A 26,765-nucleotide genomic window follows, 5' to 3' on the forward strand; every position below is an offset into this window, starting at 1 on the left:
ATAGAGTTGGGGTCTTAGCTTTAGGCTAATAGATCTGCTTGGCTTGTCTTCAACCAGCACCATTACCAGATCTGATCTGCTGCAAGGTTGCACGAACTCTTCCTGCAGAGGAATCATCTGAAGTTATCTATAGAGAAACAGTGCATTTGATGCACCGCAACACCCTATGGTCAAAACATAAAGATTTGTTTTTCTAGAAACTCTTCATCTACCCAGAGGGGKATTTTTACACAGGAATGAGGAAAGGAGGCAGAAAGGGAAAGGAGGGTTTTGTTACTACATCAAGGTCTCAAATATAAGGCCAGGCATCTGAGTTTTAAGGGAAAAAAACCAAAATGTATGTAACAAATAACAGCAAGGTAGTCGTAGCAAAGAATAGAAGAGTCCAAAGGAGAAAATGACTCCAAAGCATTATTTAAAGATGTCTAAACCTGCATCATTTGGATTTTTATATCAGCRCTAGATACCATTCCAGAGAGGAGACAGCACTTTTATGAACACTTGACAGCTTTAGCATAGGTCTAGCTTGCTCTTTAGATTTCTGTGACCTTGTTTCTTTTTAAAATTGCAAAATGGCATTACTGAAATTATAGCCGAGATCTAGGTGAATGTCATTGTGCTGGATACCTGGTGTCAGGGAAGATTTCTGGGCGTGTGTTTTACAGGAGATTTGATTGTCTCAGGCCTAAAAATCTGGGTTTGCCTACTGAAAAGCCAGCTCAAACTGAGCTTTTAAGACCTGTTTTCAAAGTGCTGGAAAGTTCTCTGTTTTCTGCTGTATTTTGCATGTGGTTCTTTCTCCTTGGCATTTAAAAACATAGCCTTGCTTCCTGTTCTTTTGAGATAGGCTGTTAATCTTCAATTCCATTCCCAAAAATTGTTTTCCAGAGCCACAGCTGGCAACAAACATACTCAGATCCTTTTTTCGGATGCTGTATTCCTGGAGCTCTGAGTTTAAGAATTAGCATCTCAAATGGCCAGAAAGGTTCTAAGCCCCCGCTATAATTTATCATTCGTATTCCTGTTACTGACTTATTTTTCTTATTTTCACCRTCACTGGTGCTGCAAAACCCCAGAAGAGGAAAATGAGCTCCCTCCCACCCCTGAAGAACTGATCATTTACACTCTACATGGGGTTTATGTTATGGTCATCAGCATCCTGCTCTCATTCTCCTAACCCTTTGCCATACCACGGTTATATAGGTAAGGAAGAATGTATTCTCAAAATGCCTTTTCAGGAAGAAATGATATTTTAAGTAAGAAAAATAGGCAAGAATCTATGAGAACATGGATTTCCTCCCTCCGTAGTGAGTGTGACTGTGATGGCTGTTGGGCTGCACACCAGGAGTTTGGCCAGTGGGGCTGTGGTTGGTGTGATCTTCTGCCTGCTGTTGTGTTTGGTGCCAACTGGCAAGCACCTACATAGCCAATGGAGGGGAAAAGACTGCAGCATAGTGTCCAGCAATGCCTACATTTTTGGTCATATCCCTGCTTTAGCATCGTGCCAGAAATTTCACTCTGGCCTTAATTACTTCTTGGGCTTTGTGCTGCAGAAATGCACTGATTTTGTTTAGATAGTCCCACACTCACTGGGTTCTTGTGCTGCTTTACTTCCCTGCTCGCTTCTCCAAGGGTTTCTTTTTTAAATAACCTCAGCCTCTGCTCCCGAGCCATCTGGCTCGCTGCTCTTCAGCATTTTTCTCCCAATCCCCTTCAAATGCAAACCCAGATTACAGGAGTTTGTTCCAGCTCCAGATAAGTAGTGACAGGATTTTTTCTCTCCCAGTGGCCAAGCTGCCACAGTGCAGCAGAGGAAACACAGTCCAGCTACACGTCCCAGCCCCCAAGGCCTTGAGGGACTTGGCCCACAGCCCCTTTTCTGGTGACTCACATGTATATGGAGAGGAATATTCACCAAAGATAAATACCCCGGGCTCCCAATAGGAAAATAAAAATGTGTCTGCAAAGCTRATTACAGAAATGCTGAGGACATTGCATTTTTGCTATTCCACCAAAAATTCTGAAGCAGCCCTAGTTAAATAGGTGGGTTTCTTTGGTCCATAATGGACGTGCTCACAGTGTAGTCATCTGTGCTGGTTAATCACAGAATGGTTAAGGTTGGAAGGGACCTCTAGAGATCATCTAGTCCAACCTCCTGCTCCAGCAGGGACACCYAGAGCACGGGGCACAGGGTRGCATCCAGGCGGGTTTGGAAGATCTCCAGAGAAGGAGACCATCACCATGAGTTTCTTATAATTTGTGGACAGAGAGGCACAGAGAGGCACATGGAGCGTCTGATCTATCTCAGGCTGTGCAAGACCTCTGAAGCAATTGAGATCAACTGAACCTGGGAGGGCTTCATTCTCCCCAGTGACGCAGGGCCCATCAAGTGACAGTAGTTGCAAAATCCACTCTAGCTCTTCAAGAAATAAGATGGCAGATTGCAGATTTGACCTGGTTAATGCATTTTTTTTTCCACCATGTTCAGACTAAGCACTTGCTGGTCATGATTATTTTAAATCRATTCTAACGATCCAGTATTGCAGCTGTAATAGTATTGCAATAAGCTGTAGCTCAGATTCCTCCGGGTTAGCTGAAATGTGCTTTCCACCAGCATCAGGTAGGGATACGTCTCCTTCCCATGCTTTTTGTTTGCAAGGAGGGGTGGAAGGGCAGCAAACCACGTCTTTTGCAATTCCACCCTTTACAGTCTCCACTTGTGTCAGGGTTCCCGTATGACTTTCTTATAGTACACTGGGATCTTATGGACTGGGGGATCTTGTTTCACACACATCTGTCTTTCTGGAACCCACATCACCACAACAGCAAACACTTGCTTTTAGTGACCTCCCGTGCCAATACTTCTGGCCCATTGGGAAGGGAAAGGATTTTCCTCACTTGGCAGGTGAGCCTCTAGATTGTGTCTCATATTCCATCTTACGAGCGCCAAGGCTTGTAGAACACGCATTATGAAGGCAGCAGTTTTAAGGCCCCAGGAGCATCAGTCAATGTTATTAAACCTGAGGTGTTTTTTTTTTCCTTTGCAACACTGTGTTTCAGCCTGTGGTCTGGGTACCTTTGGGAGTGTGTGGAGGACTTCCAAGAGGTCCATGAAAAGCTACGAGCAGAAGCAGGCCTGTTGTCAGTCCATTTAATCGCTATACAAGGATCCATACCTCTTCTGGAAAATTAGGGGAAGGGTTGCAAGTTGAAAACTATTGAAAATAGCAGCTCTATAATGTTACATGCAGCAGTTTTCCTATGTACTGGAATACATGAAAGGTCAGAGGGTGAATTAATAAAATGTAGCTTGGTGCTTAGCACATTTGCAGTGACAACTGCGAAGGCTCCAATAAACATTTTGTTCAGTCTCTGTTGTTTGTACAAAATAACAAGACCTACCTCAGAGTACTGGCTAGTACTGGCAGGAATTAGGAAAATCTCTAGGAAGGTGAGAGGCTTGAATTGGGCWGGAAAAAATGTGACCCTTAACACATCTATTGGGGAATGTTACCACCCTCCGAATACTGAGTGGAAAAGCAACAGCGTTCCACACATCTCTCCTTAATCTTTTGTGGTGTGTGGGATCTGCTGAGCATTTCTTTGTAAAAGGGGAGTGCTAGCAACAAGCAAGCTGAGCAAAGGAGGATGAGAGAGAGGACAGAGCTCCAAGCTGGATGCACAAAGCGCAGGGATGGTGCCGAAAGAAATGCAAGGGTAGACTGACAGATCCATGGGGGTTTCACACACACACGGAGGGTTACTGCTCCTCCACTCTCTGCTTCCTGTTGGATTTCCACATAGAGTTCATAGCATCCTAATGAGAGGCAGACAGATATAAGTTCATGGTTCTAGCACAAACAATATTTGCTTTAAAAAAAAAACCTGTATTGACTTTGAGGATGGGCGGTTTCTTATTCCTAGAAAGAGCTGCAACTGAAATCAAGACCATCTACAGTTCCCAAGGGCTCTATCATACTGTTCAGCCATGCTGAGGAACCGTAAGTGGGTTTTTACCATAAATGAGTGTTGAGAAACATGTTCCTTATTTAGGTTGGTTCATGTACCCACGTTCTTTTTTTGGCTTCCTTGTTAGTCAACAGAATTTCTGTTGACACAAGAGGGAATGGGAAGTCAATATTTCCAGTGGGCAAGGACAAACCATCAGAAGCTCAGAGCTTCAAAACTACAAACCTATTCTGGGGCTTTGAAAAACAAAATGTTTACCTTTGCAAGCTTGTTTTGCCTGTAATTTAAACTCATTTGCTCTCTCATGCCACTGAAGGAGATTACATTTCAAAAACAAACAGCTTTTCTAGGGAGGCAATTTGTGTATGAAAGAAGCCTGACAAAAGCAAAGCAGCCTCAGATCAGTGTAAAGGTTTTGTGAGCTCCTTCCATGAGAGTTCCTAATGTTTCTTGTTTTATTTATGTGAGTTTGTATTTATTTATTTTGCCACCTCTTTCTTCTTTTCCTCTCCCTTTTAATTTATTATGCTACTGTCAACTTCTATGTGTTTGTTTTGCTTTATATCTTGGGATTGTACTTTCTGTTTAGAAAACATGAATACAACAATTTGGGACATTAACTTCAAAACCTGATCTCTTGGCATTGTCAAAGAATTTAGATGATTTTGAACTGTAAGGTAAAGACATTTGAGAGGGCAAATATTTATGTATGCTAATACTTGGATGACCCTGAATTATTCCTCTTCAGACTTGCCTTTTTTTGTCAATCTCATTTTGACACTTAAAACAGTCAGGTTCAGAGACTGGGTTCTGTGCATACAAGTGAATAAAGGTCTTGTTTGTATTACAGCAACAACCAAATAACCAAATAATGTTACAGAGGTTTGCTTTTTGAGTCATGAGCTACACATGGAAAGAGGAAAAGTTGAGCTTTTCGCCATAACTTTTCACGTTCTGACAATTGTGTGCTTGATTTCTCAGCAGTATGGTTATCTGCTAACCCAGAAAGAACAGGAATGAGGGGTTGGAGCTGCGGTGAGATTAGTTTGTACTGTCYCTGAAAGTAAATAGTCTTTTAAAATAGAAAACTATTTGAATGCAGGATTTTAAACAGTGGCTTAAATTGATTTTTTTATTTATTAAAGAATAGGAATATTTCTAAGTCTCAGATATTCCATTTTTAACCTTTGTAGGGTATTTTTGCATTTATTGTAGCTTCTGAGGAGTTAGACTTTCTTCCTTAATCTATTCAGAAAGTTTTCTTGAACATATCACTAGGAGAAAATGAAGGGTTGGACCATTTTTGAATGCAGTATTTCAGTGCCAGACCCATGTCCCATGGAAATCTGTGGCTACAGTCTCACCTCCTACATTAAAAGTAGGTCTGGATTCGTCGTGGGTCTGAATCAAAACCTCCTGAAATCATTCTGAGCATTCCCCTTGACTCTTGTTGTCTTTGGCCTATGTCCAGTGGATGGGGAGCCAGTTGACTTGTATTTCTGACCCCAACTTGTTTTTATTTATTATGAGTGGACACTGGCTGCTTCTTTGTTGTCTAAAATATACTGTCTGCCCTTGAACTTTGGCATTTTGCTTCCAAGAAGATGATTTAGGCTTTGTCTGCAGTTTGCCAAACCAGCAGGCTACCTCATATTTTTGGACTTCCTACAGACCACGAGTGGCTAATCCCCTGCCTGCCTTTGGAGAGGCACAGAAAGTAAAAGGTGAAAAATAAACACGAGGACCTATAAAATGCAAGTATCGATCGACAGGGTCACAGATTTGGTGATTACTTCTGCTGATGTGTTCAATTAACAGTGTTGTCAGGGAGAACCTGGCCTTGGTCGCCCAACCTTAACTTTGCTGAAGTTGATAGTCCGCCGTATCCAACAGTGGGATAAAACAGATTCCTTTGCTTTGTTGGTTTTGGCCTACCGTGTCTCTTTATGAGGAAAATGGTCAAAGTAAAGTGCTTCCTCTGTGTATTTTGACAGGAAACAGTACTAATATGCTTTCCTTTTGTCGTATGCCTTGCTCTTTTCTCCCAGTGTTGTTTAAATATTTTCAGTCCAATGACATATTTATTAACCCACCACTCTCTGCATGGGGCGGGCCTTTGATTGGCCCATCTGTAAAGACTCTCGGTTAAGGTGGTTTTCTCGGCGAGAGTTAATAATATTACKTCTATTCACGTAAAACTCTGAGACAATCTCTTTAAAAATGGGGCACATTTATCTAAAACAGCTGGTTAAGAGAGMGCGAGGGCCCAGCTAGAGTCGGCAGGGTCGGGGGTCAGGGTTAACACCAATCTCTGTGGAACTTTGAAGCTGACATTTTACAGATTATATGTGTCTCGGTGCACAGTGGGCATGGCATATAAATTGGTCTTAGAGGCCCCTATTTGTTCTCTGCATTTTTATGAGCCCACAGAGTTGTTCTTTGAAGCAGCACACACAGAAAATAAAAACTCATTTTAATGTTGTGGAACTATTTGCAGTAAATCATGTTAACATGCTGGCTTTTCTTGAGAGAGATGCAGCGAGTATTTTCCATGTTCTTAGGTGCCAGAACTGCCTCAGATTGAATCCTGTGATTTTCCTTCTAACCTGACTTGGTACATCTTGTTTTCTCTCCTGTTCCCCACTTTGGTATGTGACCAGTTAGCCTGGATGTGTCGCCAGTGTTAAGCCAGCAAAGACACCTTCGTTTTGCTTCGTGCCGTGACTTAGCTGTTTCAAGGGCTTGCTCTTTCCTCTACTGAAAATCCCCTGGCACTATAAACCTCCTGCTATTGCATGGCACTGTAGCCTTAGAAGAAAGCATCTGATTTCAAAGAGACTAAGTTCCATTCTGGAACTAATTATATCATTTACTTTATGGATTTTTTTTTTAATTGCTAGGTGTTTTAACTGGAAAATGTTGAATTCTGGAGAGCCACAAGGAGCAGACACTGTTAACAGAATCTGCTGGAGGCTTTTTAGCCACCTAATTAATTTTCAATAAATGCTTCCAATAGGTAATTTGCTTCTGGCCAAATGTAAATCAACCAGAGACAAATAGGGTTAAAATTAGAAATGTGTGATGGAGACAATGTTTATGGTCAAAATAAGCTGGCACTCGTAGAAATAACTTGCTGACAGTAATAGAAAATTAGACCACACAGATGTTAACAAAAAATGAAGGTTGGGTGTTGCTTAGCCCTGGTAGACTTCCACCAGCTGGACACCAACATGCGGGTCTTGCCACACAAGGCCCATCTAGCCTTAATCTACTCATAGTGTGAATTGGCCTTGGTCCCTTGCTATCAGTCTTGCTTTTCAAAATGCCTTTATTTTCTGCTGCCTTTCACAAAAATGGACCTTTCTGTCTGCTTAAGACCTCCAGAGTGCCTCACAGACACTCCAGCTAGTTCGGATATCCGCAGTAGAGCCACAAGCTTTTAGGTTCTCTAGTGTTGGAGGTTATCTCTTCAAGGGCACAGAGCAGCTAAAACACAAAGTCTAGATTAATAAAGTTTTAAAATGCTAATATTTTCTAACAGTACTAACATGACTAATCTCCATTAAAAATACTATTTAAAAAATAAACATCTCTTGAATATTTGCTTTCTTTAGTTTCCTCATCCCTCTTGCATAGTCTCTACAGTTGGACTTGRTCTTGAAAGTCTTTTCCAGCCATTATGATTCTTTGGKCTTCTGCCAGAGCCTTCAAATCCTAGGATGCCTGCCCTTGTCTTCCCTTCCAGAAAATAAAGTCAGGGCCTGTCCCTCCCTAAAACAGCTGGTGAGAAGACGTGTATAACTTCCACTCGGCTATGGCAGAGGCCTTTTGACAATCTCAGGGTTCCCCATGAGATACCATGTTGCTTAAGTTCTTTCCTGACCCGAAATTGGTTTCTAAAGAGGCCAGCTTGGCAGTAGGAGACCCTCTATCCAAGGAGAATTTTGTATGATTTGAGAACTGTTAAGATTTGGTACCTCTATATTATTGAGTCACATGGGATCTGGATTAACTGAGATAAATTGGTTCAGAGAAAAAATCAGGATTGGTGTTACTTACTACAGAGAATGCCTCAGCTGTGAGAACTGGAACAGACAAGAGCTGCTGTATGAGTAGGGAAGCCTCTCAAGACTTGTGTTCTTGGGTACTCTGGCAGCGTTACTGATAGGACAAGGTGGAGATGCAGTGACATTTCTGGCCTGAAAAAATGTTCCACAGATAACTACGTGTGCTACTGCACAGAGCAAACACAGGCTTATACATCTAAAGGCAAGTGGTGCTTAGAGGAATGAGATTACACTTCTAAAAGGAAACTCACTGAACCCTTCAGCACTATCTGGGAGCAAGAKTCAGTGGCACAAACCTGCAAGAAAGTTCACCTAATCCACTTTTCTAAACATAAAGGTGATGAGGAAAACTCTGACTCTCCTGCCATATTTCTTGCCTCTGTTGTTGGAAGGATTCTTGTTTGGTTTTACTGAATGTTCTCAGTGCTTCCCTGAGTTCAGTAGATTTGGGGCCTGGGCACGCTCTCRAGATAGGATCTCTGTAAACTTCAGGAAAAGGCCTTGAGACAAGAACTGTTGGTTGATGTAGCAAGAGGTTCTTACACTGTGAAAGCATGAGGGGGTCTGGAAACTTCTGTTCATCTTTTTGAAGTCCTGCAAAGTTTATTTCTGTCACTTATTTTTTCCGTGATGGCCAGTGTATGGAAAATGGCAGTGGATCAGACTCCATTCCTGTCTCAAGCAGCCCCAAACAAGGTTGTGTGCTGGCTCCCACGCTGTTTTCTGTCTTTTTCTTGGCTGTGCTGGCGGAGGCATTTTGCTGACATTGAGAGGGGAGTATTTACTTAGTTCTATACCAATGGAAAGTTTCTCCCTCTGCAGTGTTGCTCATCAGAGATGATCTTTTTCCAAATGACTCTATACTCCTCAGCTGGTGGCATTTCCAATTTGGAGAGAGTCAATCAAGTTGGTTTCATGACTGGAGGAAAAGATGGGCACRGCCATCCCCTCACTGCTCCTCTTCAGTCTGGGAGAGCTTTGCTAGTAGGTAAGAGTGAGATGGCCTATTTTGCCCATGATCACACCTTGCTAGAATAACAAGGGTGGGAAACTAAGTAGTAGTAATAATGGCTGTCAAAATATCCTGTCCATACTCCTAGATAGGTGTGAGAAATGGATAACATGTTGTTCCTCCATCAGAATACCCAGCCTGTATAACCTATATGCTTTGGGTTTGCTTTATTTGTAAGACGTAAATGGTGGCCCAAGATTCCCAATATCCAGATCCCCTTATATTGTCTTTTTTTTTTTTTTTTTTTCTCTCACTGTGAGATCTGAAAATGCTTGGACACCTCCCCATAACCTTGTAAATTCATAAGAAATTATCCTAACTCTGTAAATTCTTAAGGAATTATCCTGGATAGTTCCCTTCTTCCCACATCCAACTCTCCCCACAACTTTTGCATTGCYGTGCAGAGCTTCCAATATACCTGTCCAAGCTGCATGTTTTCTGTATTCATTCAGGCTGACTTTTCATTATTTTTGGAGAACCAGCAGGGAAGGCAGGTAAGTGCCACCTTCAAATTGGATTTTGCAGCTTGACATGGAATCCGCCTGCCAAAAGAAAAYTGTAAATGGGTTCCCCTGAGCAATGCTCTATCGTGGTTCAGAAGTGGATAAGGAAGTAACTTAATACAAAAGATTTAGTAGAGATGGGGACAGATTTTCAGATGGTAGAAATTTCTGTAGCTCTGCTGAAGCCAGTGGAGTCAGGCCATTTTATATAGTGATTCAGCCCATAAAGTTGTCCTTTTCGTTACATCATTAATTACGAGCCGGATCTTCCAAATTCATAGTCAAGCAAATAGTCCCATAAACAGTGTAATCACACATTTAGGTATTACTGGAGAATGGACCATTAAAAGCAAGGACTGAGTGCTGTACCTCAGACAAGCCAAGTGGATTCCATGAAGTATTTTGTGTTTTTAAATGTTCTTCTGCTGTATCATTGGAAGGTTGGTTAATTAACCCTGAATCATCTTTAATAATCAGGACTTAATGGTGTGTTCCAGGAATTCTCATTTTTACATCTGCAAATTAGCAGATTATATAATCAGCTAATTAAGCTTGCTAACTATGTTTAAGATWATTTTTTTCTAAACTCTTTTTCACTGCCAGAAGAGTCAATGATCCATAATAACAGGGAGATGAGTCAGTCAAGGATAACAGAGCCTCAAYTTTTGGAGAATAACAGTTTTTCTACTCATAGTCTTCTATTAAGATAAATAACATCAAATTTTTCTTGAGATGGGTACTGCCCAGTAGTACAAGTTAGTTAATAAGAGAGTTAAAAATTGCTGGATTTTTTTATGGACATTTGATACAGTGCTGGATCCATATATTGCCTTTAAATATAAAAAGCATAACGAAACTTTACATTTGCTGCATTAAGCTACAAGTATTTAATTAGCAGTAAAGCAGAGGACTGGGAGCCAGGAGGTCTGGGCTGGAGCGGCTGGGGGATCCTGTGCAAACCTTTGCATTGCCTCTCACCTGGGAATAGAGTTTTCTCCAGGGAGGTTTTGCCGCAATGGATCTTAATTAGCTGACATTTTAAATCATTCTAAAGGACTGAAACGGCAAGCTCTGGAGAGATGCAAACCGTATGAAAATATTGCACATCCTAATACCTTGTTAGCATGTTAATGATGGGCGCATTTCAGAAGGTCCACCAAACCGTTTAGATATCCATATATTTGGATGCAAATCAAACTTGAAGCCCTGCTCCTGCTGAAATTAATGGAAGTTTGTGCTAAAGCTAAAGGAAGCAAAGCCAATCCTTGCCTGCAATCTCTATCAAAACATGTCCCAGGAATACAATCTCATAAAGTGTTCTCCCTCTCACCAGTATTGCCTGGGTCCCATGAACRTGACCATGCAAAAGATGAGAGCAAGATATCTGTTTAAATTAAGTGAAACTTTATTTTTAATCTCAAGACGGCTGCCTTTAACGCCGCGCACAGATTTGTTCCCCTTTGCTGCTTGCCAAACTGCTTGAGCTGCTGCCAGTCGTAATTCATTTGTGCTCTCACGTTGTGATTAAACACGTTGGCTGAAGGAGCGAGGATGGGAAATGCCAGCGGGTGTAAATCACAGCCCTCTGCCAGTTGTTCTCCATTTGCTTTCTTCTCCTCTCCCACACCCGTGACCGGTGCTATTTCCTGTTTGCTACACTCCGAGGGAGATATGGCCCGGTCCTGAATTTCTTACCAGTTATTTTATGGAAGCTTTGCCTTGCTCTACCAAGCAGCCCTGCAGAGAGCCTGAATGAGCTCAACTCAACCTCTTAGACCAACTTAAATCTAACAGCCTCCATAAAAACTGCATCAGCAAGGGCACATCACATGTGAAAAAGTTTTAAGCTGAGCTTTTCACTCTTCAATCACATGAGAAAATCCATTAACTCATACATACATATATATATATATATATCTCCTGTGACTGTTTCTGCTGTGACTCCTATGCAAGGCCTAAGAGCCTTTAACCTCACAGATAATATATATATATATGTAATCTATCACTATCTATATATATCAATAATTGATCAGGAGAAAAAAAAAGACAAACCTGTAAAACTTACACCCTGGGATGTAGCCTGCTACTTCCTTCCTTGGAATAATGTCCCCAAAGTGATAAGCAAATGACTAAAAGTGGTCAATCACTCCAGGGGAACTAGATCTCTTTTGTTTTGTCCCAAAGTGTTTTGTCATAATCATAAACCATAAGGTGTTAAAGGGGTTAATAGGCTCTCAACTCATTGTCAACTAATTATCTTTAAGGTGTTGTCATCACGTACTAATCGCTGGGTTAATGCCAGTTCCACCACTGGGAGGTGCCCAACCCCAGGGTGACCTTCTCTCACCTACCAGATGCCGACTTCATTAACTTCAACCCTCACTTGCATTAAAAAAAAAAGAAAAAAGAAAAAGCTTTTAGGAACTTTCATCTTTTTAAAAGGGCAGGGAAAAAAACCCTAATAAAGTGGTAGCCTGGTTAGCAGTAGGGGATATCTTTAGCTTAAGGCACCATGGGTGGCTAAGATGTATGAGAAACAGATGGAAGGCCTTTGGTGATAGGTCTGCACTTTCTATTTATTGACAAATGAAATGGGCAATAGAAGGCAATTAAAAGGCAATGATTGCACACAAACACACAAACCTTAATGGTGGAGAGCAAAGCAAAGCAACACCACGGCGGCATGGCGAGTTTGGGGCCAAGTGCCRTTGATTTGGGAAGCAAAACTGTGATCTCTTTGCAAAGAAAATGTTGGGGGGTTAGAGCTGAGGGAGCTTAATATTTGCTCTTGCTTTTGTCTTCTATTTTTTTTTTTTCCTTTTTTTTTTCCCCCAAAGGCTGCCTTGGTTACGAGGCGCTTTTCAGTTTCTTTGAATCACACTTTTCTCTCTGGGTTTCAAAAGGAAGGGTTAGTCTTGTTTTTAACTGATGGGATGAATGAAAAAAAAAATAAGGAAATGTGAATAAACAGCGAAGGGACAGTCCTTCCTTCAACAGTGCCAGYGATTTGCCATTGAACTGCATGTTCAATAACCTCTTTGGATTTTAATGTATTCTTAATAGGCAGTTGCGACCCAAATGTTAGGAGATAAAGTCAAGTGCTTTTACTTGACTTCTCCTAAGAGAGATTTATCCTCTTTTTACTAATCTGTCCTCAGGACATAGGCCTGTGAGACCATTAATCTCCCCAAGAAGTTGAGGACTCCCCCAGCCCAGCACATACAGATAGGTAATACAGGGACGAGATCTTCTCCATAGGCATTTTAACAACTGTTTTGTGCTCAGGCCTGGCATAACACCCACTTTTCACTTCATACGATGAAGGTGCAAATCCATAGGCCTAATTTAAATGYGCCTTTATTCTGCAAACTGTAATTTTTCACCAGAGGCGAGGGGAAAACCAGCCCACCCTCCCAGGATGATGTTACGGCCGAGCAGAATCTCATTAAAAATCAATTCCTCATGTCCATAAAACAAGTTTATTTTATCTTGCGGGAGCCTGCTGTTAGCACTCACACAGTCCCATTGTGTGGAATTCCTGCCTCCAGTCGTATGCCAGGCTGCACAGTGCACCATTAACGAGCTTCAATTTTATGCTAAGCTTTTCAATATTTTTGGTGTCATTTACTGCAGGTTATTTTGCCAGCATGTGGTGTCTTATAACATATGTTATTAATAGCGATGACATGTTTAGGTTCTGAAGGTTTAAACAAGCCCTCCAATATTTACGTTTATGAAAAGGGGAAATGCTGAGGGCCGGAATGCGATGGGCACCGCAGGCTCCAGCTGTGCAGGTATTCGTGCAGGTCAAGGCTTGCTAGGCAACTGTTACAAAAATATAATGCAAAACACATTTTGTAAGTACCACAGGACAGGGCGCTATGTGTTAATCATCTATTAATCTGCCCTTGGTGCAGGAGGTAGTCAGGAGCTCTTGTGCTTGGCCTTGTGCTTCCCAATTCTCCATGTACTCCCAGTCCTCTGGTGGGATCATCTCCCACCTCCCTGGTGATCCAGGCAGGGCCATGGGCACAGGTGCCCTAGTGCCTTAAACCTGCTTGCCGTTTTAAAGCCAAACACATRAACTTAAATCTCGGTGAACGAATTTTTAGTGCTTGACGTCTTATCTGCAACAGATTAAGAATATGCATGTGCTCAGTCACTGCTCTTGTGTGGGCCTCTAGTAACTGCAGCTGGGTTGTGTCTCTGGTCCTTTGTCCAGCTCTTTTTACCTGGTTTCCTATTTAAAAACTATTCCGGGATTTTTAGACACTATTTTATTTAATAAATAGTGAGTTCTTAGTAATTTAGAAGAGCCACTTTTCAAAGTGCTGCTAATCCTGCCGGAGGGAGGTTGCTGCAGGGCTAAGTATCAGGCATAACAGTGATGTTAGTCCAGGCTGACTGTACAATATAGGGAGCAGAGAATGATGCTTTGTGATAGAAATTGGTACATGTCGAGAAAAGATAAATGTAGAGTCTTAAATGAATTATAACATGTTGTATTTAGCAACAGCAGTAGAAAGAGCCTCATTTTATATTTCAGGTGCATCTAAAATTTATGAKGTAGGATTTTCAGAAGACCCTGTCYGTTTTATTTGGACAGTGGGCAGCTATTGCCTTTGCTTGCTTAACTTCCCTTAAAAATTCGCGTGACTCCAGCAGAGGTTTTARTTTCACCAAAAAGTGCACACATGGAAAACTGCCATTTAAATGATGCCTTCTGTGCACAACAACAACAAAAAAATTTATATAGAACAGATAGGCATGGGCAGTAAGGAACTGGCAGCCACAAGTGTGGCTCTGACCCAGGTGTGTTTAGTGCCCATAGACGCTGGTGTGACACCTCTTAAGAGCCAGTTTTTCATTCTGTACTTCTGTGTTGCTTGACATAATAGCATCCTCAAGGGCGTTTAAAKACTACAGCAGCACTGAATAAATGCAATATGCTAAATTAGTCATAAGCTGATCAAACCATTATTTCAGGTTTCTAAATGCCTTCTCTTCTAAATGCCTTTTTTTTTTTTCCAGAATAAAACAAAATGAGATCAAGTATGGGCCAGTGCAGGTCTGGTCACGGCGTAAGTCCTAGTAGTATAGGAATGACATWACATGTGTCATGTTCAGTTGAGGACAATGGCATGTGTGTATAAAAGGGCCTTGAAAAACATTAATCTTTGTATTACCTGGTTTCATGAGGACCTAGGAAATATCTCTGAAACTTGCTCTAAGAGCTGTGATGTTGTTGCTGCAGCATCAAACACTTGAATCAATACACAGAAAATAAAATATAAATATAATAATAAGATAATAAGATATAATATGATCTCATGGTGTTATCTCTGTAACGGATAGTCATAAAACATAACCAGGAGCTCTGTGTTTGGATCACCTGAAATCTTCCCTGAAATGTTTCTGGACCTAAGAGGTGCTATGGCTAGTSTATTTATTTTCCTGTTATTTTGAACTGGAATCTCTGAATAAGTAACCTCAGTGATAAAATACAGCTTAAATGATCATTATGGTTATAAATAAGGTAAGAAATCAGACAAGCAGGAAGATTCAAAGTAGGCTTTCAAAGAGGGTTTGTACAGGTTCTATGGAAACAGGCAAAAAATGGAAGGAACCAGGAGAACGTCCCCACCCAGAAAGGCTGCAGCCTCTGCTGTATTAATAGAAAGGTGAAATACTTGAGAAAGGGGCATTTTGAAGATGCCAAGAACAGGAGAAGTCTCTCCTAGAGTTCACACTACATTAGAAACAGGCCGATCCAAGTACRAGTCAGCCACAGGAAACCAGGGTCCACCAGGTTCCCCTGTCTTTAGATCCCCACCCCTAGAAATTACAGCTCAGTTTGAATTCATTAACCTGAGAAAGCAGCTATGAATTGGCACGCTYGCTCTGCGTTGAAGAAACTTGTTTATTTTGTCTTAAAGAGCTGCTTTTACGAATTCCACAAAGTGCCTTTAAAAGGAACGCAGGGAAGAAACTGCTTATACTTAAATTTCTTCAAGTCAAGAATCACTCGAAATCAAATTAGATTCAATATTGCAATCACTCAAATTCTTTTTTTTTTCTTTCTAATGGTTAATACATTTCAAAATAATATTTGCCAGCATTTTTGCAAGGCAAATGTGCCAGTCAGGCTCGCAGCTCCTGCTGTCTTTCAAAGGGAACTSCACAATTCACTGTCATGTTTTTACTCTCAATGGGAACCCCACAATTCACTGTCATATTTCAACTTGTAAGATCTCCCCCACCGGTATCCAAGGACTAATTAGGCAGGACTAATTGCATTGCAAAGGAAGGACCAGCACATCAACACGACTTGAGAACAGCGGAAGGCTCAGCTGGGAGGTTCATTCCTTAGAAACGAATCCAGGATTCAGGCATCTACCCTAGGAACATAAAGCTGAAAAGGCAGATGGTGACTCTTTTCTGCTTTATTTTTATTTATCTGTTCTTCTTAAAAGTCTTCAGGCTGACTAGAATTTCACAGCAGAGCAAGGCCCCCTGGAGTCGGTGGGAGCAAAATAGTTGGTTGGAGTCACAAAATTTTGCGGAGTTGGAATCACAAAGACTTTGGAGAACCGGAACGATCCGTCATTCTTCATGACCGATCCTCATGGTCCCTACTTTATTTCTGTGCTGGGAAGCTGTCACCGCCTCCGCAAGTCATCCCTTAAAGGTCACCCATGACACTTTTCAAATTCCAGAGAGCCCTCAGCTTTTCCCAGCCCATCCGGTCGCAGAYGGGTGGGGACATGAGAGGCCCCCGGGAAGGGAAGCGGGATGTGGCCTCCCACGTGTGCGCTGGTGCCGAGGCTGCTCCCGCCGCCCCGCTCGGCTCYGCTGGCCCCGCTTGCCACGTTAGGAGCACCTGTGACTGTGTCCTGGCCATAACCTCAGGACCGGTCCTGCTCCCTCTTCCCAGGCAGGTCCAGCAGCGCAGACACCCTCAGGATCAGCGTGTTCCTTCCTCTTCCTCACGCCACCCTTTCCTAGCCCTCTAACCTTGTGTTTCGCCACAGTGGGCACACGAGGTGGGGGACGTGCAAAGAAACTCAGGGTTTATAGCAAATTCCAAATCCAAATATTGCTTTAAAGTTAATACATTTTTCAACACCAAAAATACACAGACTCAGGTGCGCTTTCCTGCTTTTCCCMCTTTGGCATGCTCTTTGGGATCAAGCTGGAGTTCTGCTCCCTCTCCCTCTTGCAGCTCCCAGCTCTGCCTCAGCGTGTCCCCGGCTCCTGTTTCCTGCACAAGGTGCCTTTCCCAGACCATACAATCCCCTTGATCTCCTTGTTTTTAATTCACCGCAGCTGAAAGCGGCTTTCTGCTCTACTGCCCCTTGTCAGGAGACAAGAGCAGCCTCCAAAGTGCCCTATGTGATGCTCAGCAGCTTAGTTCTCATCCCCTCCCTGCCCCATATGTATTTATCAGAATCACATTTAATAAGCGACGTAGTAGCCACCTTTTTGTCCAAATCTAACAGGCTATCAGCAGAGTTTAATGACCTCATTATTATTAGCCCTGTGCAGAGGCATGGAAGTTYCTCTCTTCACCTCCTGTGGATTCTGGGACGCTGTATAACCTAAGGAGGCCAAGAAAGAAATAAAAATGAGCTCAGAACAGAGTTTGCAGCCACTTACAGACACAGTCCCCTGCACCAAGCAGAATTCACAAGCCCTAYGGAGGGAGATCGTCCAACTTGTCACATAAGTTAACATGAATTTTTATAGTCTTTCCCTAGGAACACATATTACTTTAACAAAATAAAGAGACTTTCTCCTTATCAAGCCTTATTCTTTAACATTTACAGTTTGCCTGACATACAGGAGTAATATTCCATGGTTTGCTACAASTTATAAGTTTATGACCCTTCTGTGGCAGATCAGACTAAACATAATTCATTCACAGCTACTTAGTGTTCTGGGAAATAAACCCCTGAACTTAAATAACTATAGTGTGACCTCTGTAAAATATTATTTATGGGTTAAGAGCTATTATTATGTATATATCAAGATGTGCCAAAGGTTATAAAACAAACACTAGTCAGCAAACTGCACTGTTTACTGGCCTAGTCACTCGTGGCTTGCTTTCTGGTTATAGTCCTACAAATACCTGAAAATGGAGAGAACTATTACTRGCTGCCTTGGTAATTAGGATGAAGTTGATGCTCTGGACCACGAAGGATTCAGTAACAAATAATTCTGTGTAATAAATGGAATGCCAAACTGTAGCTAAGCAATGCAGTGGAAATACCTGGGGTTTTCTATTAAGAAGTTGAGAGCCACAAGGGTGCAGCCAGTGTCAAAACTGGCAGGGAAATGACAGCCACTCATGTGCTCTTCCCTTGGGAAATGAGGGCATGGATTGCAGGGTGAGAGCTCCTGGCGTGCACATAAGGCTTCCAAAAGGGTATTTCAGGCCCTGTTTCTGATACCTAGCAGCCCACAGGGGCTTGGGGGAGCATGTGCATGTGTATATTTACTGTAGTGCTTGTTCGTGTGTAATCCACCTATAGCAGAACCCATCTAGTGCACAGGGCTCCTAAAACATTTTACAGGCGGACCTGTGTGGACACATACATCAGAAATGCTCACATGGGTCAAAACCACATCATATAATTTTATGTGAGAAATCTGTCCGGGTTTATTTCCCCTGTTCTTTTCCCGCCCTCCTGGAAAAAAAGGAAAAAAAATGGAAAAAAAAGAAAAATGAGCCACTGACTCTGTTTGGACAAGCTTTATAACAGGCAAGTTTAACGTTGCAGGGCTGATCCTTATATCCTTTTCTCAAACAGGAAAGTTCCCCGATGATGTCCATGGCATTTCAGTAATTTCCTCCGTGAGGACAGATGTAGGTACCTCCATAGAGGCTTTCCTGGCTCTCAGATCCCGTCCACTGAGACTCAGCTCCCAAGAATCCCTTTCATCCCCATGGTTCTTTAGACATCAGGGAAGGTTTCCTACCTACAAGGCAGATGCTAACTAGTTAGTGGTGGGGAGCAAACCATTTTTCAACCCTCTGAAGAAAAAAATAGTTATTAACTCAAGCTTTTTTCCCTCTTCTTTTCAGTATAAAAATGCTGAGTGAGYAATAGATCTTATGCCAGAATAGTAAATAACCCTGTGGTTAGGATGTTCCCTAGAGATGCTTAAGGCCCAAGGTCAAGTCCCTTTGCAAAGCCGGGATTTACACCCTGGTGTGCCGCATCCCAGGAGAGCCTCCATCCTGGACTGAAACAACGGTCCTGGTGGGAGCTGTGCTGAGAGCAGCACCTTTCGGATTCAAGCTTTATTCTTTTGGTGGAATGTTTCAATTAAATTTGCTGGAAATTTCCCTGCTGCCCTTGAGGTTACTGATTGAGCTATTGCATTGCTATGGGACTGTGAAGAACCCCATGCTGTCACATAGCTGAAAATTTCCTCCGTAATTTCATCCCATTGCCTCAGTGGTAACCCTGGAACAATTCCAAATAATCGTATAAGCCCCATTTTCACCAGTTTAAGGCTGTTGGGGCTTGGGGGATGTACCAAGTTATTGATAGGGTAATTTTCCCCCTTGAAATAGTCTGTCCTGGAGGAATATTCTATCTGATCCTCCTACCACTGAGTTTCCCTAGGCCACCTTCACTGGTCTCTAGAGCTGGATGTGGGCAAGATGCTGTTGGAAAGGGTGGGCCAAGGGAGTGGATCCTGGCAGAGGAGCTGAGTGCCTGGGTCCTACCCTTGGCTCCGTGGTCTGGGGCCACCACTTTGTCCCTCCTTGGCCTCCTTCCCTTCCTCCCGCAGGCCTTGGGGACTGACTGTGTGTCCATGCAGCTCCCAGCATGGGAAAGTCCTGTGTTTGCTTGATTCCCCCCAGGCACCGCTGTAATGCAAATAATAAGAGATCTGAGCATCTTTGCTCTTACTCCTTTAATAAAATTAAATATGTATTTTAAAGGTGAGCTCCCGAAGGCCTCCTGGTTTTCCTGTTTTTTTTTTTTGTGTTTACTGCCCAGGCTCATTTGCAGCGTGGATTGTGCACGAGGCTCCAACGTTTCCGTCCTCACAAGAGGCTGGAGCCGGGAGTTGCAAGCAGAGCCGTGTCCCGCACGGGGCAGCCTCGGCCCGCCCGGGGGCTGCTCTCCCCAAGCAGAGCCACATTAAAGTGTGCCATAAAATTACAGCCTGCTTTTCTGTAAAGCTGGGTTTCTGCTTTCCTGGGCCTGGCTTTGAGCAGTCTCTGCGGGCTGYGGGTACCCTCTAGCGGGGTGCAGGCTCCAGTACCTGTGTGGTAGCTCTTCTTATCCTCCGTGCTTATCCTGATAGCTCTCCACCACATAACATGGAAGGGAGAACACCTGGTAAGTCTGTTCAGCTTCTAAAAGCCAAAATCCGTGGCTGCTCCTGCTCGTGGAAGGTGTCAGATTCCCAAAAAGGAGTCCATCCAGGGGGAAGATGCTCTTCAGCATCTCAGTTTTTGCAGCCGCCCTGTTCAACGAGGCCTAACCCAGCTGAGCTGAGCTCAGTGCTGAGCTCAGTGGCTTCTGGAAACCAAGGCCATGTTGGAGGGGAAGCAGCCTGTCAGATTTTTGTCCAGCCAAGGCTCCAGTGTATTATTTACATTCAGGTCTCAGCAGTTTGCAATCCTGGCTGGCTCAGTTTCACTCCCGAATTTTTTACAGCGCTCTGCTGGAAGGTGGCTTGACTTCCAAGTGGCAACACGGCTGGTTTCTGGAAGGATTAAATAAATAAATAAATAATAAAAATTAAAAAAAAAAAAAAAAGGAAAACTCTTTAACGACAGCAAAATACACATGCAAAAAAGAAGCTTCCGCTCACTCTGCTGGAAATGCCATTGCCCTCCCTTACAGAGCATCATTTTTCCCTTGCCCGCCTCAGAGCTGAGACTAGCTGTTACTTGGCTTTAAAAAAAAAAGAGGTAGCTCCATCTAGAGGTTTTTGAGCACAGATGAAGACCTGATGTTCATAGTTCCTCACATAATACTGTGTGCATGGAGGTGCTTTCTCTTTTYTGCAGTGTGGCTCCACCTTCCAATTTCTAAATGCTTTATGGATTTTGTATGTGCACAGTTTGSGGCTTGCCAGCAGAAATGGGATGAGCAGGGAGGTTCTGTGAGTTATTTCTCCCTTCTTCTTCCCAGGCAACATGGGACTTCTCGACGTGGTTTGCAAGAAGCTGATGCTGATGTATGGGGCTGATCTCAACAGAAGGGAGAGTGTCACTGCAGTCACCACTACWGAGTGTGAATGGGGACATCCAGGCAACTTATTCCTATGTGTGCCACCAACATATGCATTACTGAAAATAGGAATTGAATGTTTTTTATCTTGGGATGGCATTTTGGTGTCACTGGGGTCTTACATTCAGATTTTAAAGATCCCACTAAAAGTGAGCTTTCCTGCTATCAGCACCAAGGAAAGAAGAAACAGACTGATATCTCTTGCACAGCACATCCCAGAAGTGCTGKCCTGCCCCAGTACTCTAATTGTGTGTATAGGGACTGAAGAAGAAAATCTGTATTATGTGGAGTTCAAAGGAGATGCACAATAGCATCTAAGTGTTTCTTTTCTTTATAGTGACTTAGTCCAGGTAGTTGCTCCCTTCTCCTTTCGACCATGTTTCTCTACCATTATAGTCTTCTCAGTATCATTTTAACTCCATTCATTCTTACCACTGCCTGCTGCCTTTTCAATCTCCATCTATTCTGTAAGTCTGAAAGAGATGACAGCTCTTAGGCCTGCTGAAGAACGTATAGCTAAATTGAGAATACCRGTGAACTCCTGCAATTCAGGGGAACAGAGTTCAGCACTTGTGAGCTGGGGAAATGAACGTGCAGTTCCTGGTACATTCATCAACAATAATCCTGGAAGGGTTGTTTTTSATGAGAAAAAGCAGTTTAACCAGAGACAGGGCAGGAAACTGCAAGATCAGCCTTAGTTTTGACCAAAAGAAGCAGCCCAAGGACTTGCTCATCCTTTCTCRGTGTTAAAGGAGTCAACTCAGTTATTATTAGCTAATATACTGAGTCTCCATCATGTTCTTGTAGTAGCCACACAACTTCAACACATTTTTCTCTCTCCTTATTCTATTTTCTGTCAAAAAATAAGTAGACTAAGGAATAATATTCACATTAGAAAAACATTTCTGGSGGATATTTTGTATGCTTGGTTCTTAAAGCAGTTCTCTGGTAATCACYGCAGTGCTTTTGTGCAACAAGTTCCCTGCCAGTTGCTGTTTCATCTGCTTCGATTTCAGACTCTCCCRTGAGAACCAGGCAGTTGGGCACAATTTGTGCTGATTTCTCACAGAGATTATTTTGCATTCAATGCAAGACTTCCCAGAGCCAAAGAGCAGCAGCTCTTGCAGGTGTGAGCCCCACTGCTCACAAAGCAGCTCTCCGTGACCAGCAGAGACCATCTCCCAGGGACACCATGTAGGTGCCTGCACAACATCCTGCAACACATCTGTCCTGTTGAGCAACACAGCTGAAGGTGCCTTGTCTTGTTCCTGCACACAGGTTTTGCTCTAGCTATGTCCAGTAAGAAGGCACAGCTGTGGAAGCGTTGCTCTGTAACCTTCCTCCAGGCTATCTAGGCATCTTTCTGTGCTCCTGTGCCTGATCAGGGCCTGTATTGCAAAGACAAGGGCAGCTGGCTCTTCACAGAGCTAGCACAGGTTTGAAGGCTCTGGAGCTCACTAGAAAAATTTGCTTCTCTGATTGGAAACAGCAGGGATCATTTTCCTTGATCTCAAACAAAGCTACCCACTACCCTGGTGATGGGCTCTGCCCTGACTCTCCTTCCAGAATCTTAAAGTAAGTTTGCATAGGACTTTTATTGTGCTCTTCAGTTGCTGTGGAAGGATCTTTTCACTGTTGAACTGACAGCTAGATCCCTGGAGAAAGAAAATGCCTGATGATCTGGGGCCATTCCTAGCAAGTCTCCCCTGATGTCAGCTTCTTAATGGCATAATGTGCACATCCTTGGGCTTCTTAAATACTTCTAAATTTCTCATCCAGCAGGTTTTGTTGCACAATGTGGCGGCATGTAGGAAAGAGGATAGGAAGGATGCTGTTATCAGAAGCGCTGATAGAGGGGAAKTTTTGTCAGAAGTGTCTCATTTACAGGCAGGAGAGAGAAGCTGACTCATTTCTTTCAGTGCCCTGTGTCACAGCCCTACACTTCCCCCTGCAAATACATAAGGGACACTGGCATGGGAATACAAAGTAGAATTTAATCTCTGCTCTAGGAGTAATAGAAGCACTTTCTAATTGTCTGTGATGGTCCTAAAAACAGTAGTGTCTTCAGCCTTTTCTTAGCAAAAGAGCTTTTTTCATAGCAAAATCTCTCCCCTTTTTCCTCTTGATGCCCACACCACAAGACCATTGGTGCAAAAGCACACACAATGATCTTGGAGATAGCACCCACCTRACTTCATTTGGCCAAATTTACACTCGATGATCTTTCTGATTTACTAAGGTCTGTAGTGGGTGAGATAGATCATTCACACCATATGTGGCTTTATAGGAGGAGAGACGAACCTGTGGCTACAAGCATCATGAATAACTGCAGTGCAGTAGAAAAAGCCCAAATGCACAAAAARCAGTATTTGTTTTGGTCTCATTAAATATATCCTTCCCTGCAGAGGGTAAACCACAGTYACTTCACGTATCTCCAGCTCTTCGTTCCTCATAGTTGTCTTGCAACACCAGTCTGGTCTGACACTGATTGCCAGGAGCCTGGAAGATCCTGTTTGCAAACAGCATCAACAACACATTCTGAGTAAGTGTCTCTTCCCTCATTTGGGCATCACGGCACTGAAGGTTGAGGAAAGCTCCTCAGACTGCTTCACAGAAACTATCTTCATGACAGATCGTTGCTGGTCCTTTGTGACATTTTGATCCTGATATTGTTTTTCCATTGCTTGGAATTGAATTGGAGTGAAGAAGCCAGAGCCAGTGAGGTGGGTGCATCACAGGTCTTCACAATGAGGAATCTCTTCCAAAGTTCAGCTCGATAATATTGAGTAATACCCTTCATGTACAGATGTTTGCAGGATTGTGGCTTTGAACTTATTCTTAAACCAGAATACCAGAGGAGACTTCTGCAGCTGTCTGGTCTAAATACCTGTGTAAGACAGAACGAGGTGTCCCATATTTGATGCATCAGTACTAACCAGGAGGAAATAACAGATATTTTTAAACGTGGACTTTAATGAAATAGAGAGAGAGACCATGAATGAAACAAAAAAGTGAACCATGAATGAAATACCCATTAAGGTATCTTTTGCTTAAATCTGATTATTTTATATGCGTTTGAATGGAAACAGCTGCCCATCAGAAGGATACAGAAAAATCAGAAAAAYGGAAGCTACACCAAATGCCCAGTATCTCAGAGATCTTTGGGTTAGGGGAGAGGTTTTTTGGTAGCTGCAGTGGCAGGAGGGGCTGCCACGTGAACTGACTGTCTACATGGATGTCCTGAGTGTGACACTCACGTTTGGGAATAAGCAAGGAGCTGAATTATAAATAATGGGGCAAGACTGCTGGGAAAGAAATAAACCCCAGAAAACCAAAACAATCAGTTTGTTCTCCAGAGTTTCCTGTACAAGTAATAAAATCTAATAACTAAGTCGCTGTTAACAGTTAATGACCAGTGCATTTGTTAATGGACCCAGACAAATGAGAGCAGTTTAATACAACAAACAGGCCATTAGTTCTATTAATGATTGGCTTGTAGGAGTTAGTGCTCTTATAAACTATATTCTGCAGTTTATAATACCAGCACTTTATAAAGTGAGCTGGTGTTTTCCAAAAAAAATAAAAAATAATACGGATCAGGTGAGCTCCAGTTTGTTTATAGAAAACAAGTCACCATCCTAACTAAGAAAAGCTGATAAACCTTTATTTCTAGTTTATACTGGCATAAAGCAGGAGCAACAGCAGACATGCAAGCAAGGAGTGACTCTTGCCTAGCTTAAATAACTGGCAGCTTTGCCTTGACTTCATTGAGTTCTGGATTGATCCCATAATTATTATCATTAGAGAGGAACTTGATTTTTTTTWAATTTTTGTTTGTTTCCAGACCAGATGATTCCACGCATGGAATATTCAGTTTTTAGCAGCTGTCATTATTTAGAAGTTTAACAAGCACTCTTATAGAAAGAACTATAAAAGAGAAGTTGTATAAATAGCCTAAAATTAATAGAGGAACTAAATGGAGTTACTTCCTGCTTCACTGGTTTCTACAACTATTTTACTTCTTTGCATTTTAAATGTATTTAACTGCAGTTCCAYTTACAAGAAATGTCAGTAGGATTTTTGCAGCAGTAGTTGGGAAAGCCRAAGTTTTCCCACTGCTTTACAGACTGTCCTCTGAATGTAACCAGTATTTGGTAGAAATCTAAAATGGAGCAATTCAGGCATTTGCCTTTAACTTGCCAAATGGGGAYGATACTAAATTATTAGAGATTTATAGGTTACTAGCGAAGGGAATAATGCACACTGTGGTAGGAAATAGAAGTGGAAGCTTTTACGTAGTGTGTGGATTTTCCTAGAGCTGTGATGTGAAGTGAGGCCAGGCCTAAATCATCAAGTTCCAACAGGGCTTAGCTCAGTGCTCTGACTTAGTTTGCAGAGCCAAATTCCAGATTTTCAAGCTAGACTACAAAAAAATACCCACAAAGTTATCCTTAAAATGATTRTGGCTTTAAGGACAGAGCCACAGGCAAGAGCAGAGCCACAGATTTCTTCTTTTCTTTGGCCATTCATTCATCTACAGGCAGTAGTGGCCAAGCCAGTTTCAAGAAGGGTCATTCCTGCCTTTTCTCCCTTAGATATGACCAAATCCAGAGGGATTTGAGAAGAGCCGTGCTGAATCCTTCCTGAACTCACCATATCCCAGTCCTACTGTTCCCAAGAGTGGCCACTAACAGGCTTCGGAGTGAGAAATAGGATGCTGAAGCAGGAAAGGGTAAGAAATAAGGGAAATGCAAAGTAGTCCTTGCTCTGGCATATCCTCCCAGCTGGCAGTGGCTTTAGGACCAGGGTCGATGGCCACTACTGAGTCTGTCTTCCATGAATGTCTAAACCCTTCACGAGGGTGTTTATGGCTTCCATTTTTGGGACYGTACATTGTAACTGTGTGAAAAGGTGTTTGCTTCTCTGTGCTTTAATCCTCCTACCTCAGAACTCCTTTGGGTGCCCCTAGGTCTGGTGTGGGCAAGAGTGAATAAACCTTCCTCATGCATCTTGCTCATACAGTTCATGATTGTACAACTCGCCMTTGTGTTTTCCCCTACAGTCATTTCTTCCCAGGCTGGAAATCCTAACCAAGGCAGCCTCTCTCCCTTCCCAAAGCCCTTGACCATCTTTGCCATCCGTTTTGATACCTTTTTGGCAGTTTCAGTGCATGGGGTCATCAAATGAGCACTGCTGGGCAAGCATACAAACATATCTACAAACAAGTTTTGTAGATATCTCTGTAAATATTTTTCAGCTTACTCTTTTGCTGTACTGGTGTCATTTGAAAAAGGGATTTTTGCTGTTCTAGTCTATTCCTGTACCTGCAGCAGCCTTATATGCCCTCTTAGGTGGAATCCTGTACTCCTTTGAATTTGCAGAGGAGTGCAATATTTAACCTGGGTAAGGATGATCTTTTCTAGTTTCACCTGTGAACTGCAGTTCACACAGGTTTGTTTAATGATGCCAGGAGTTTGTTCGACCTTTCTTTACATGTTTGTTTTCAAAGCAGTCTTTTGAAATGTGGAAAGTGGAAATAAAGAATGTGATTCTTTTCTGTAGTTTTTGAGATGGAGGGAGCACCGGTGTTGCATGCAATAAAAATGTCACGGGTGCAGGGACTATATGCAGCCCGAGTGCTCGTTTTGGGTTTGCTCTTGAGTCTGTTTCAGCCCTGTGAACCCCTTGAGGCCTCAAAATGAATCAACCTGCCGTTTTTCAGCGCTCCTGCTGAGGAAGAGGAGGGAGAAGCCAAGCTCCTGCAGACACCTGGCACGGCGAGCTGTGCAAGGAGGTTCAACACAGCCATCACCAGATGGTGCTGCTGCCTGCAGCCTTGCAAGGTCATCATGTGCAGGGCCGCTTTGATTCCTGGAAAAAAGTAAAATACAGAATTAGGGCTGTTTTCCTGCTGCTTGGATACCTGGAGAGTAGGCAGGGTGAGTGTTTGCTGGCT

The 26,765-nt window shown here is 42.7% G+C and overlaps 1 long non-coding RNA gene across 1 annotated transcript; it reads left to right on the plus strand.

Moving 5' to 3' along the window:
- Nucleotides 1-23,042: 23,042 nt before the first annotated feature.
- On the plus strand, nucleotides 23,043-26,559 carry LOC112959695. The gene is made up of 3 exons (XR_003251651.1): nucleotides 23,043-23,351; nucleotides 25,405-25,541; nucleotides 26,532-26,559. It is a non-coding gene; the product is annotated as an uncharacterized LOC112959695 (long non-coding RNA).
- Nucleotides 26,560-26,765: the final 206 nt, after the last annotated feature.

The sequence above is a fragment of the Nothoprocta perdicaria genome, unplaced genomic scaffold (assembly GCF_003342845.1).
Source record: "Nothoprocta perdicaria isolate Ctin4 unplaced genomic scaffold, notPer1 scaffold_118, whole genome shotgun sequence".
Classification (NCBI taxonomy): domain Eukaryota; kingdom Metazoa; phylum Chordata; class Aves; order Tinamiformes; family Tinamidae; genus Nothoprocta; species Nothoprocta perdicaria.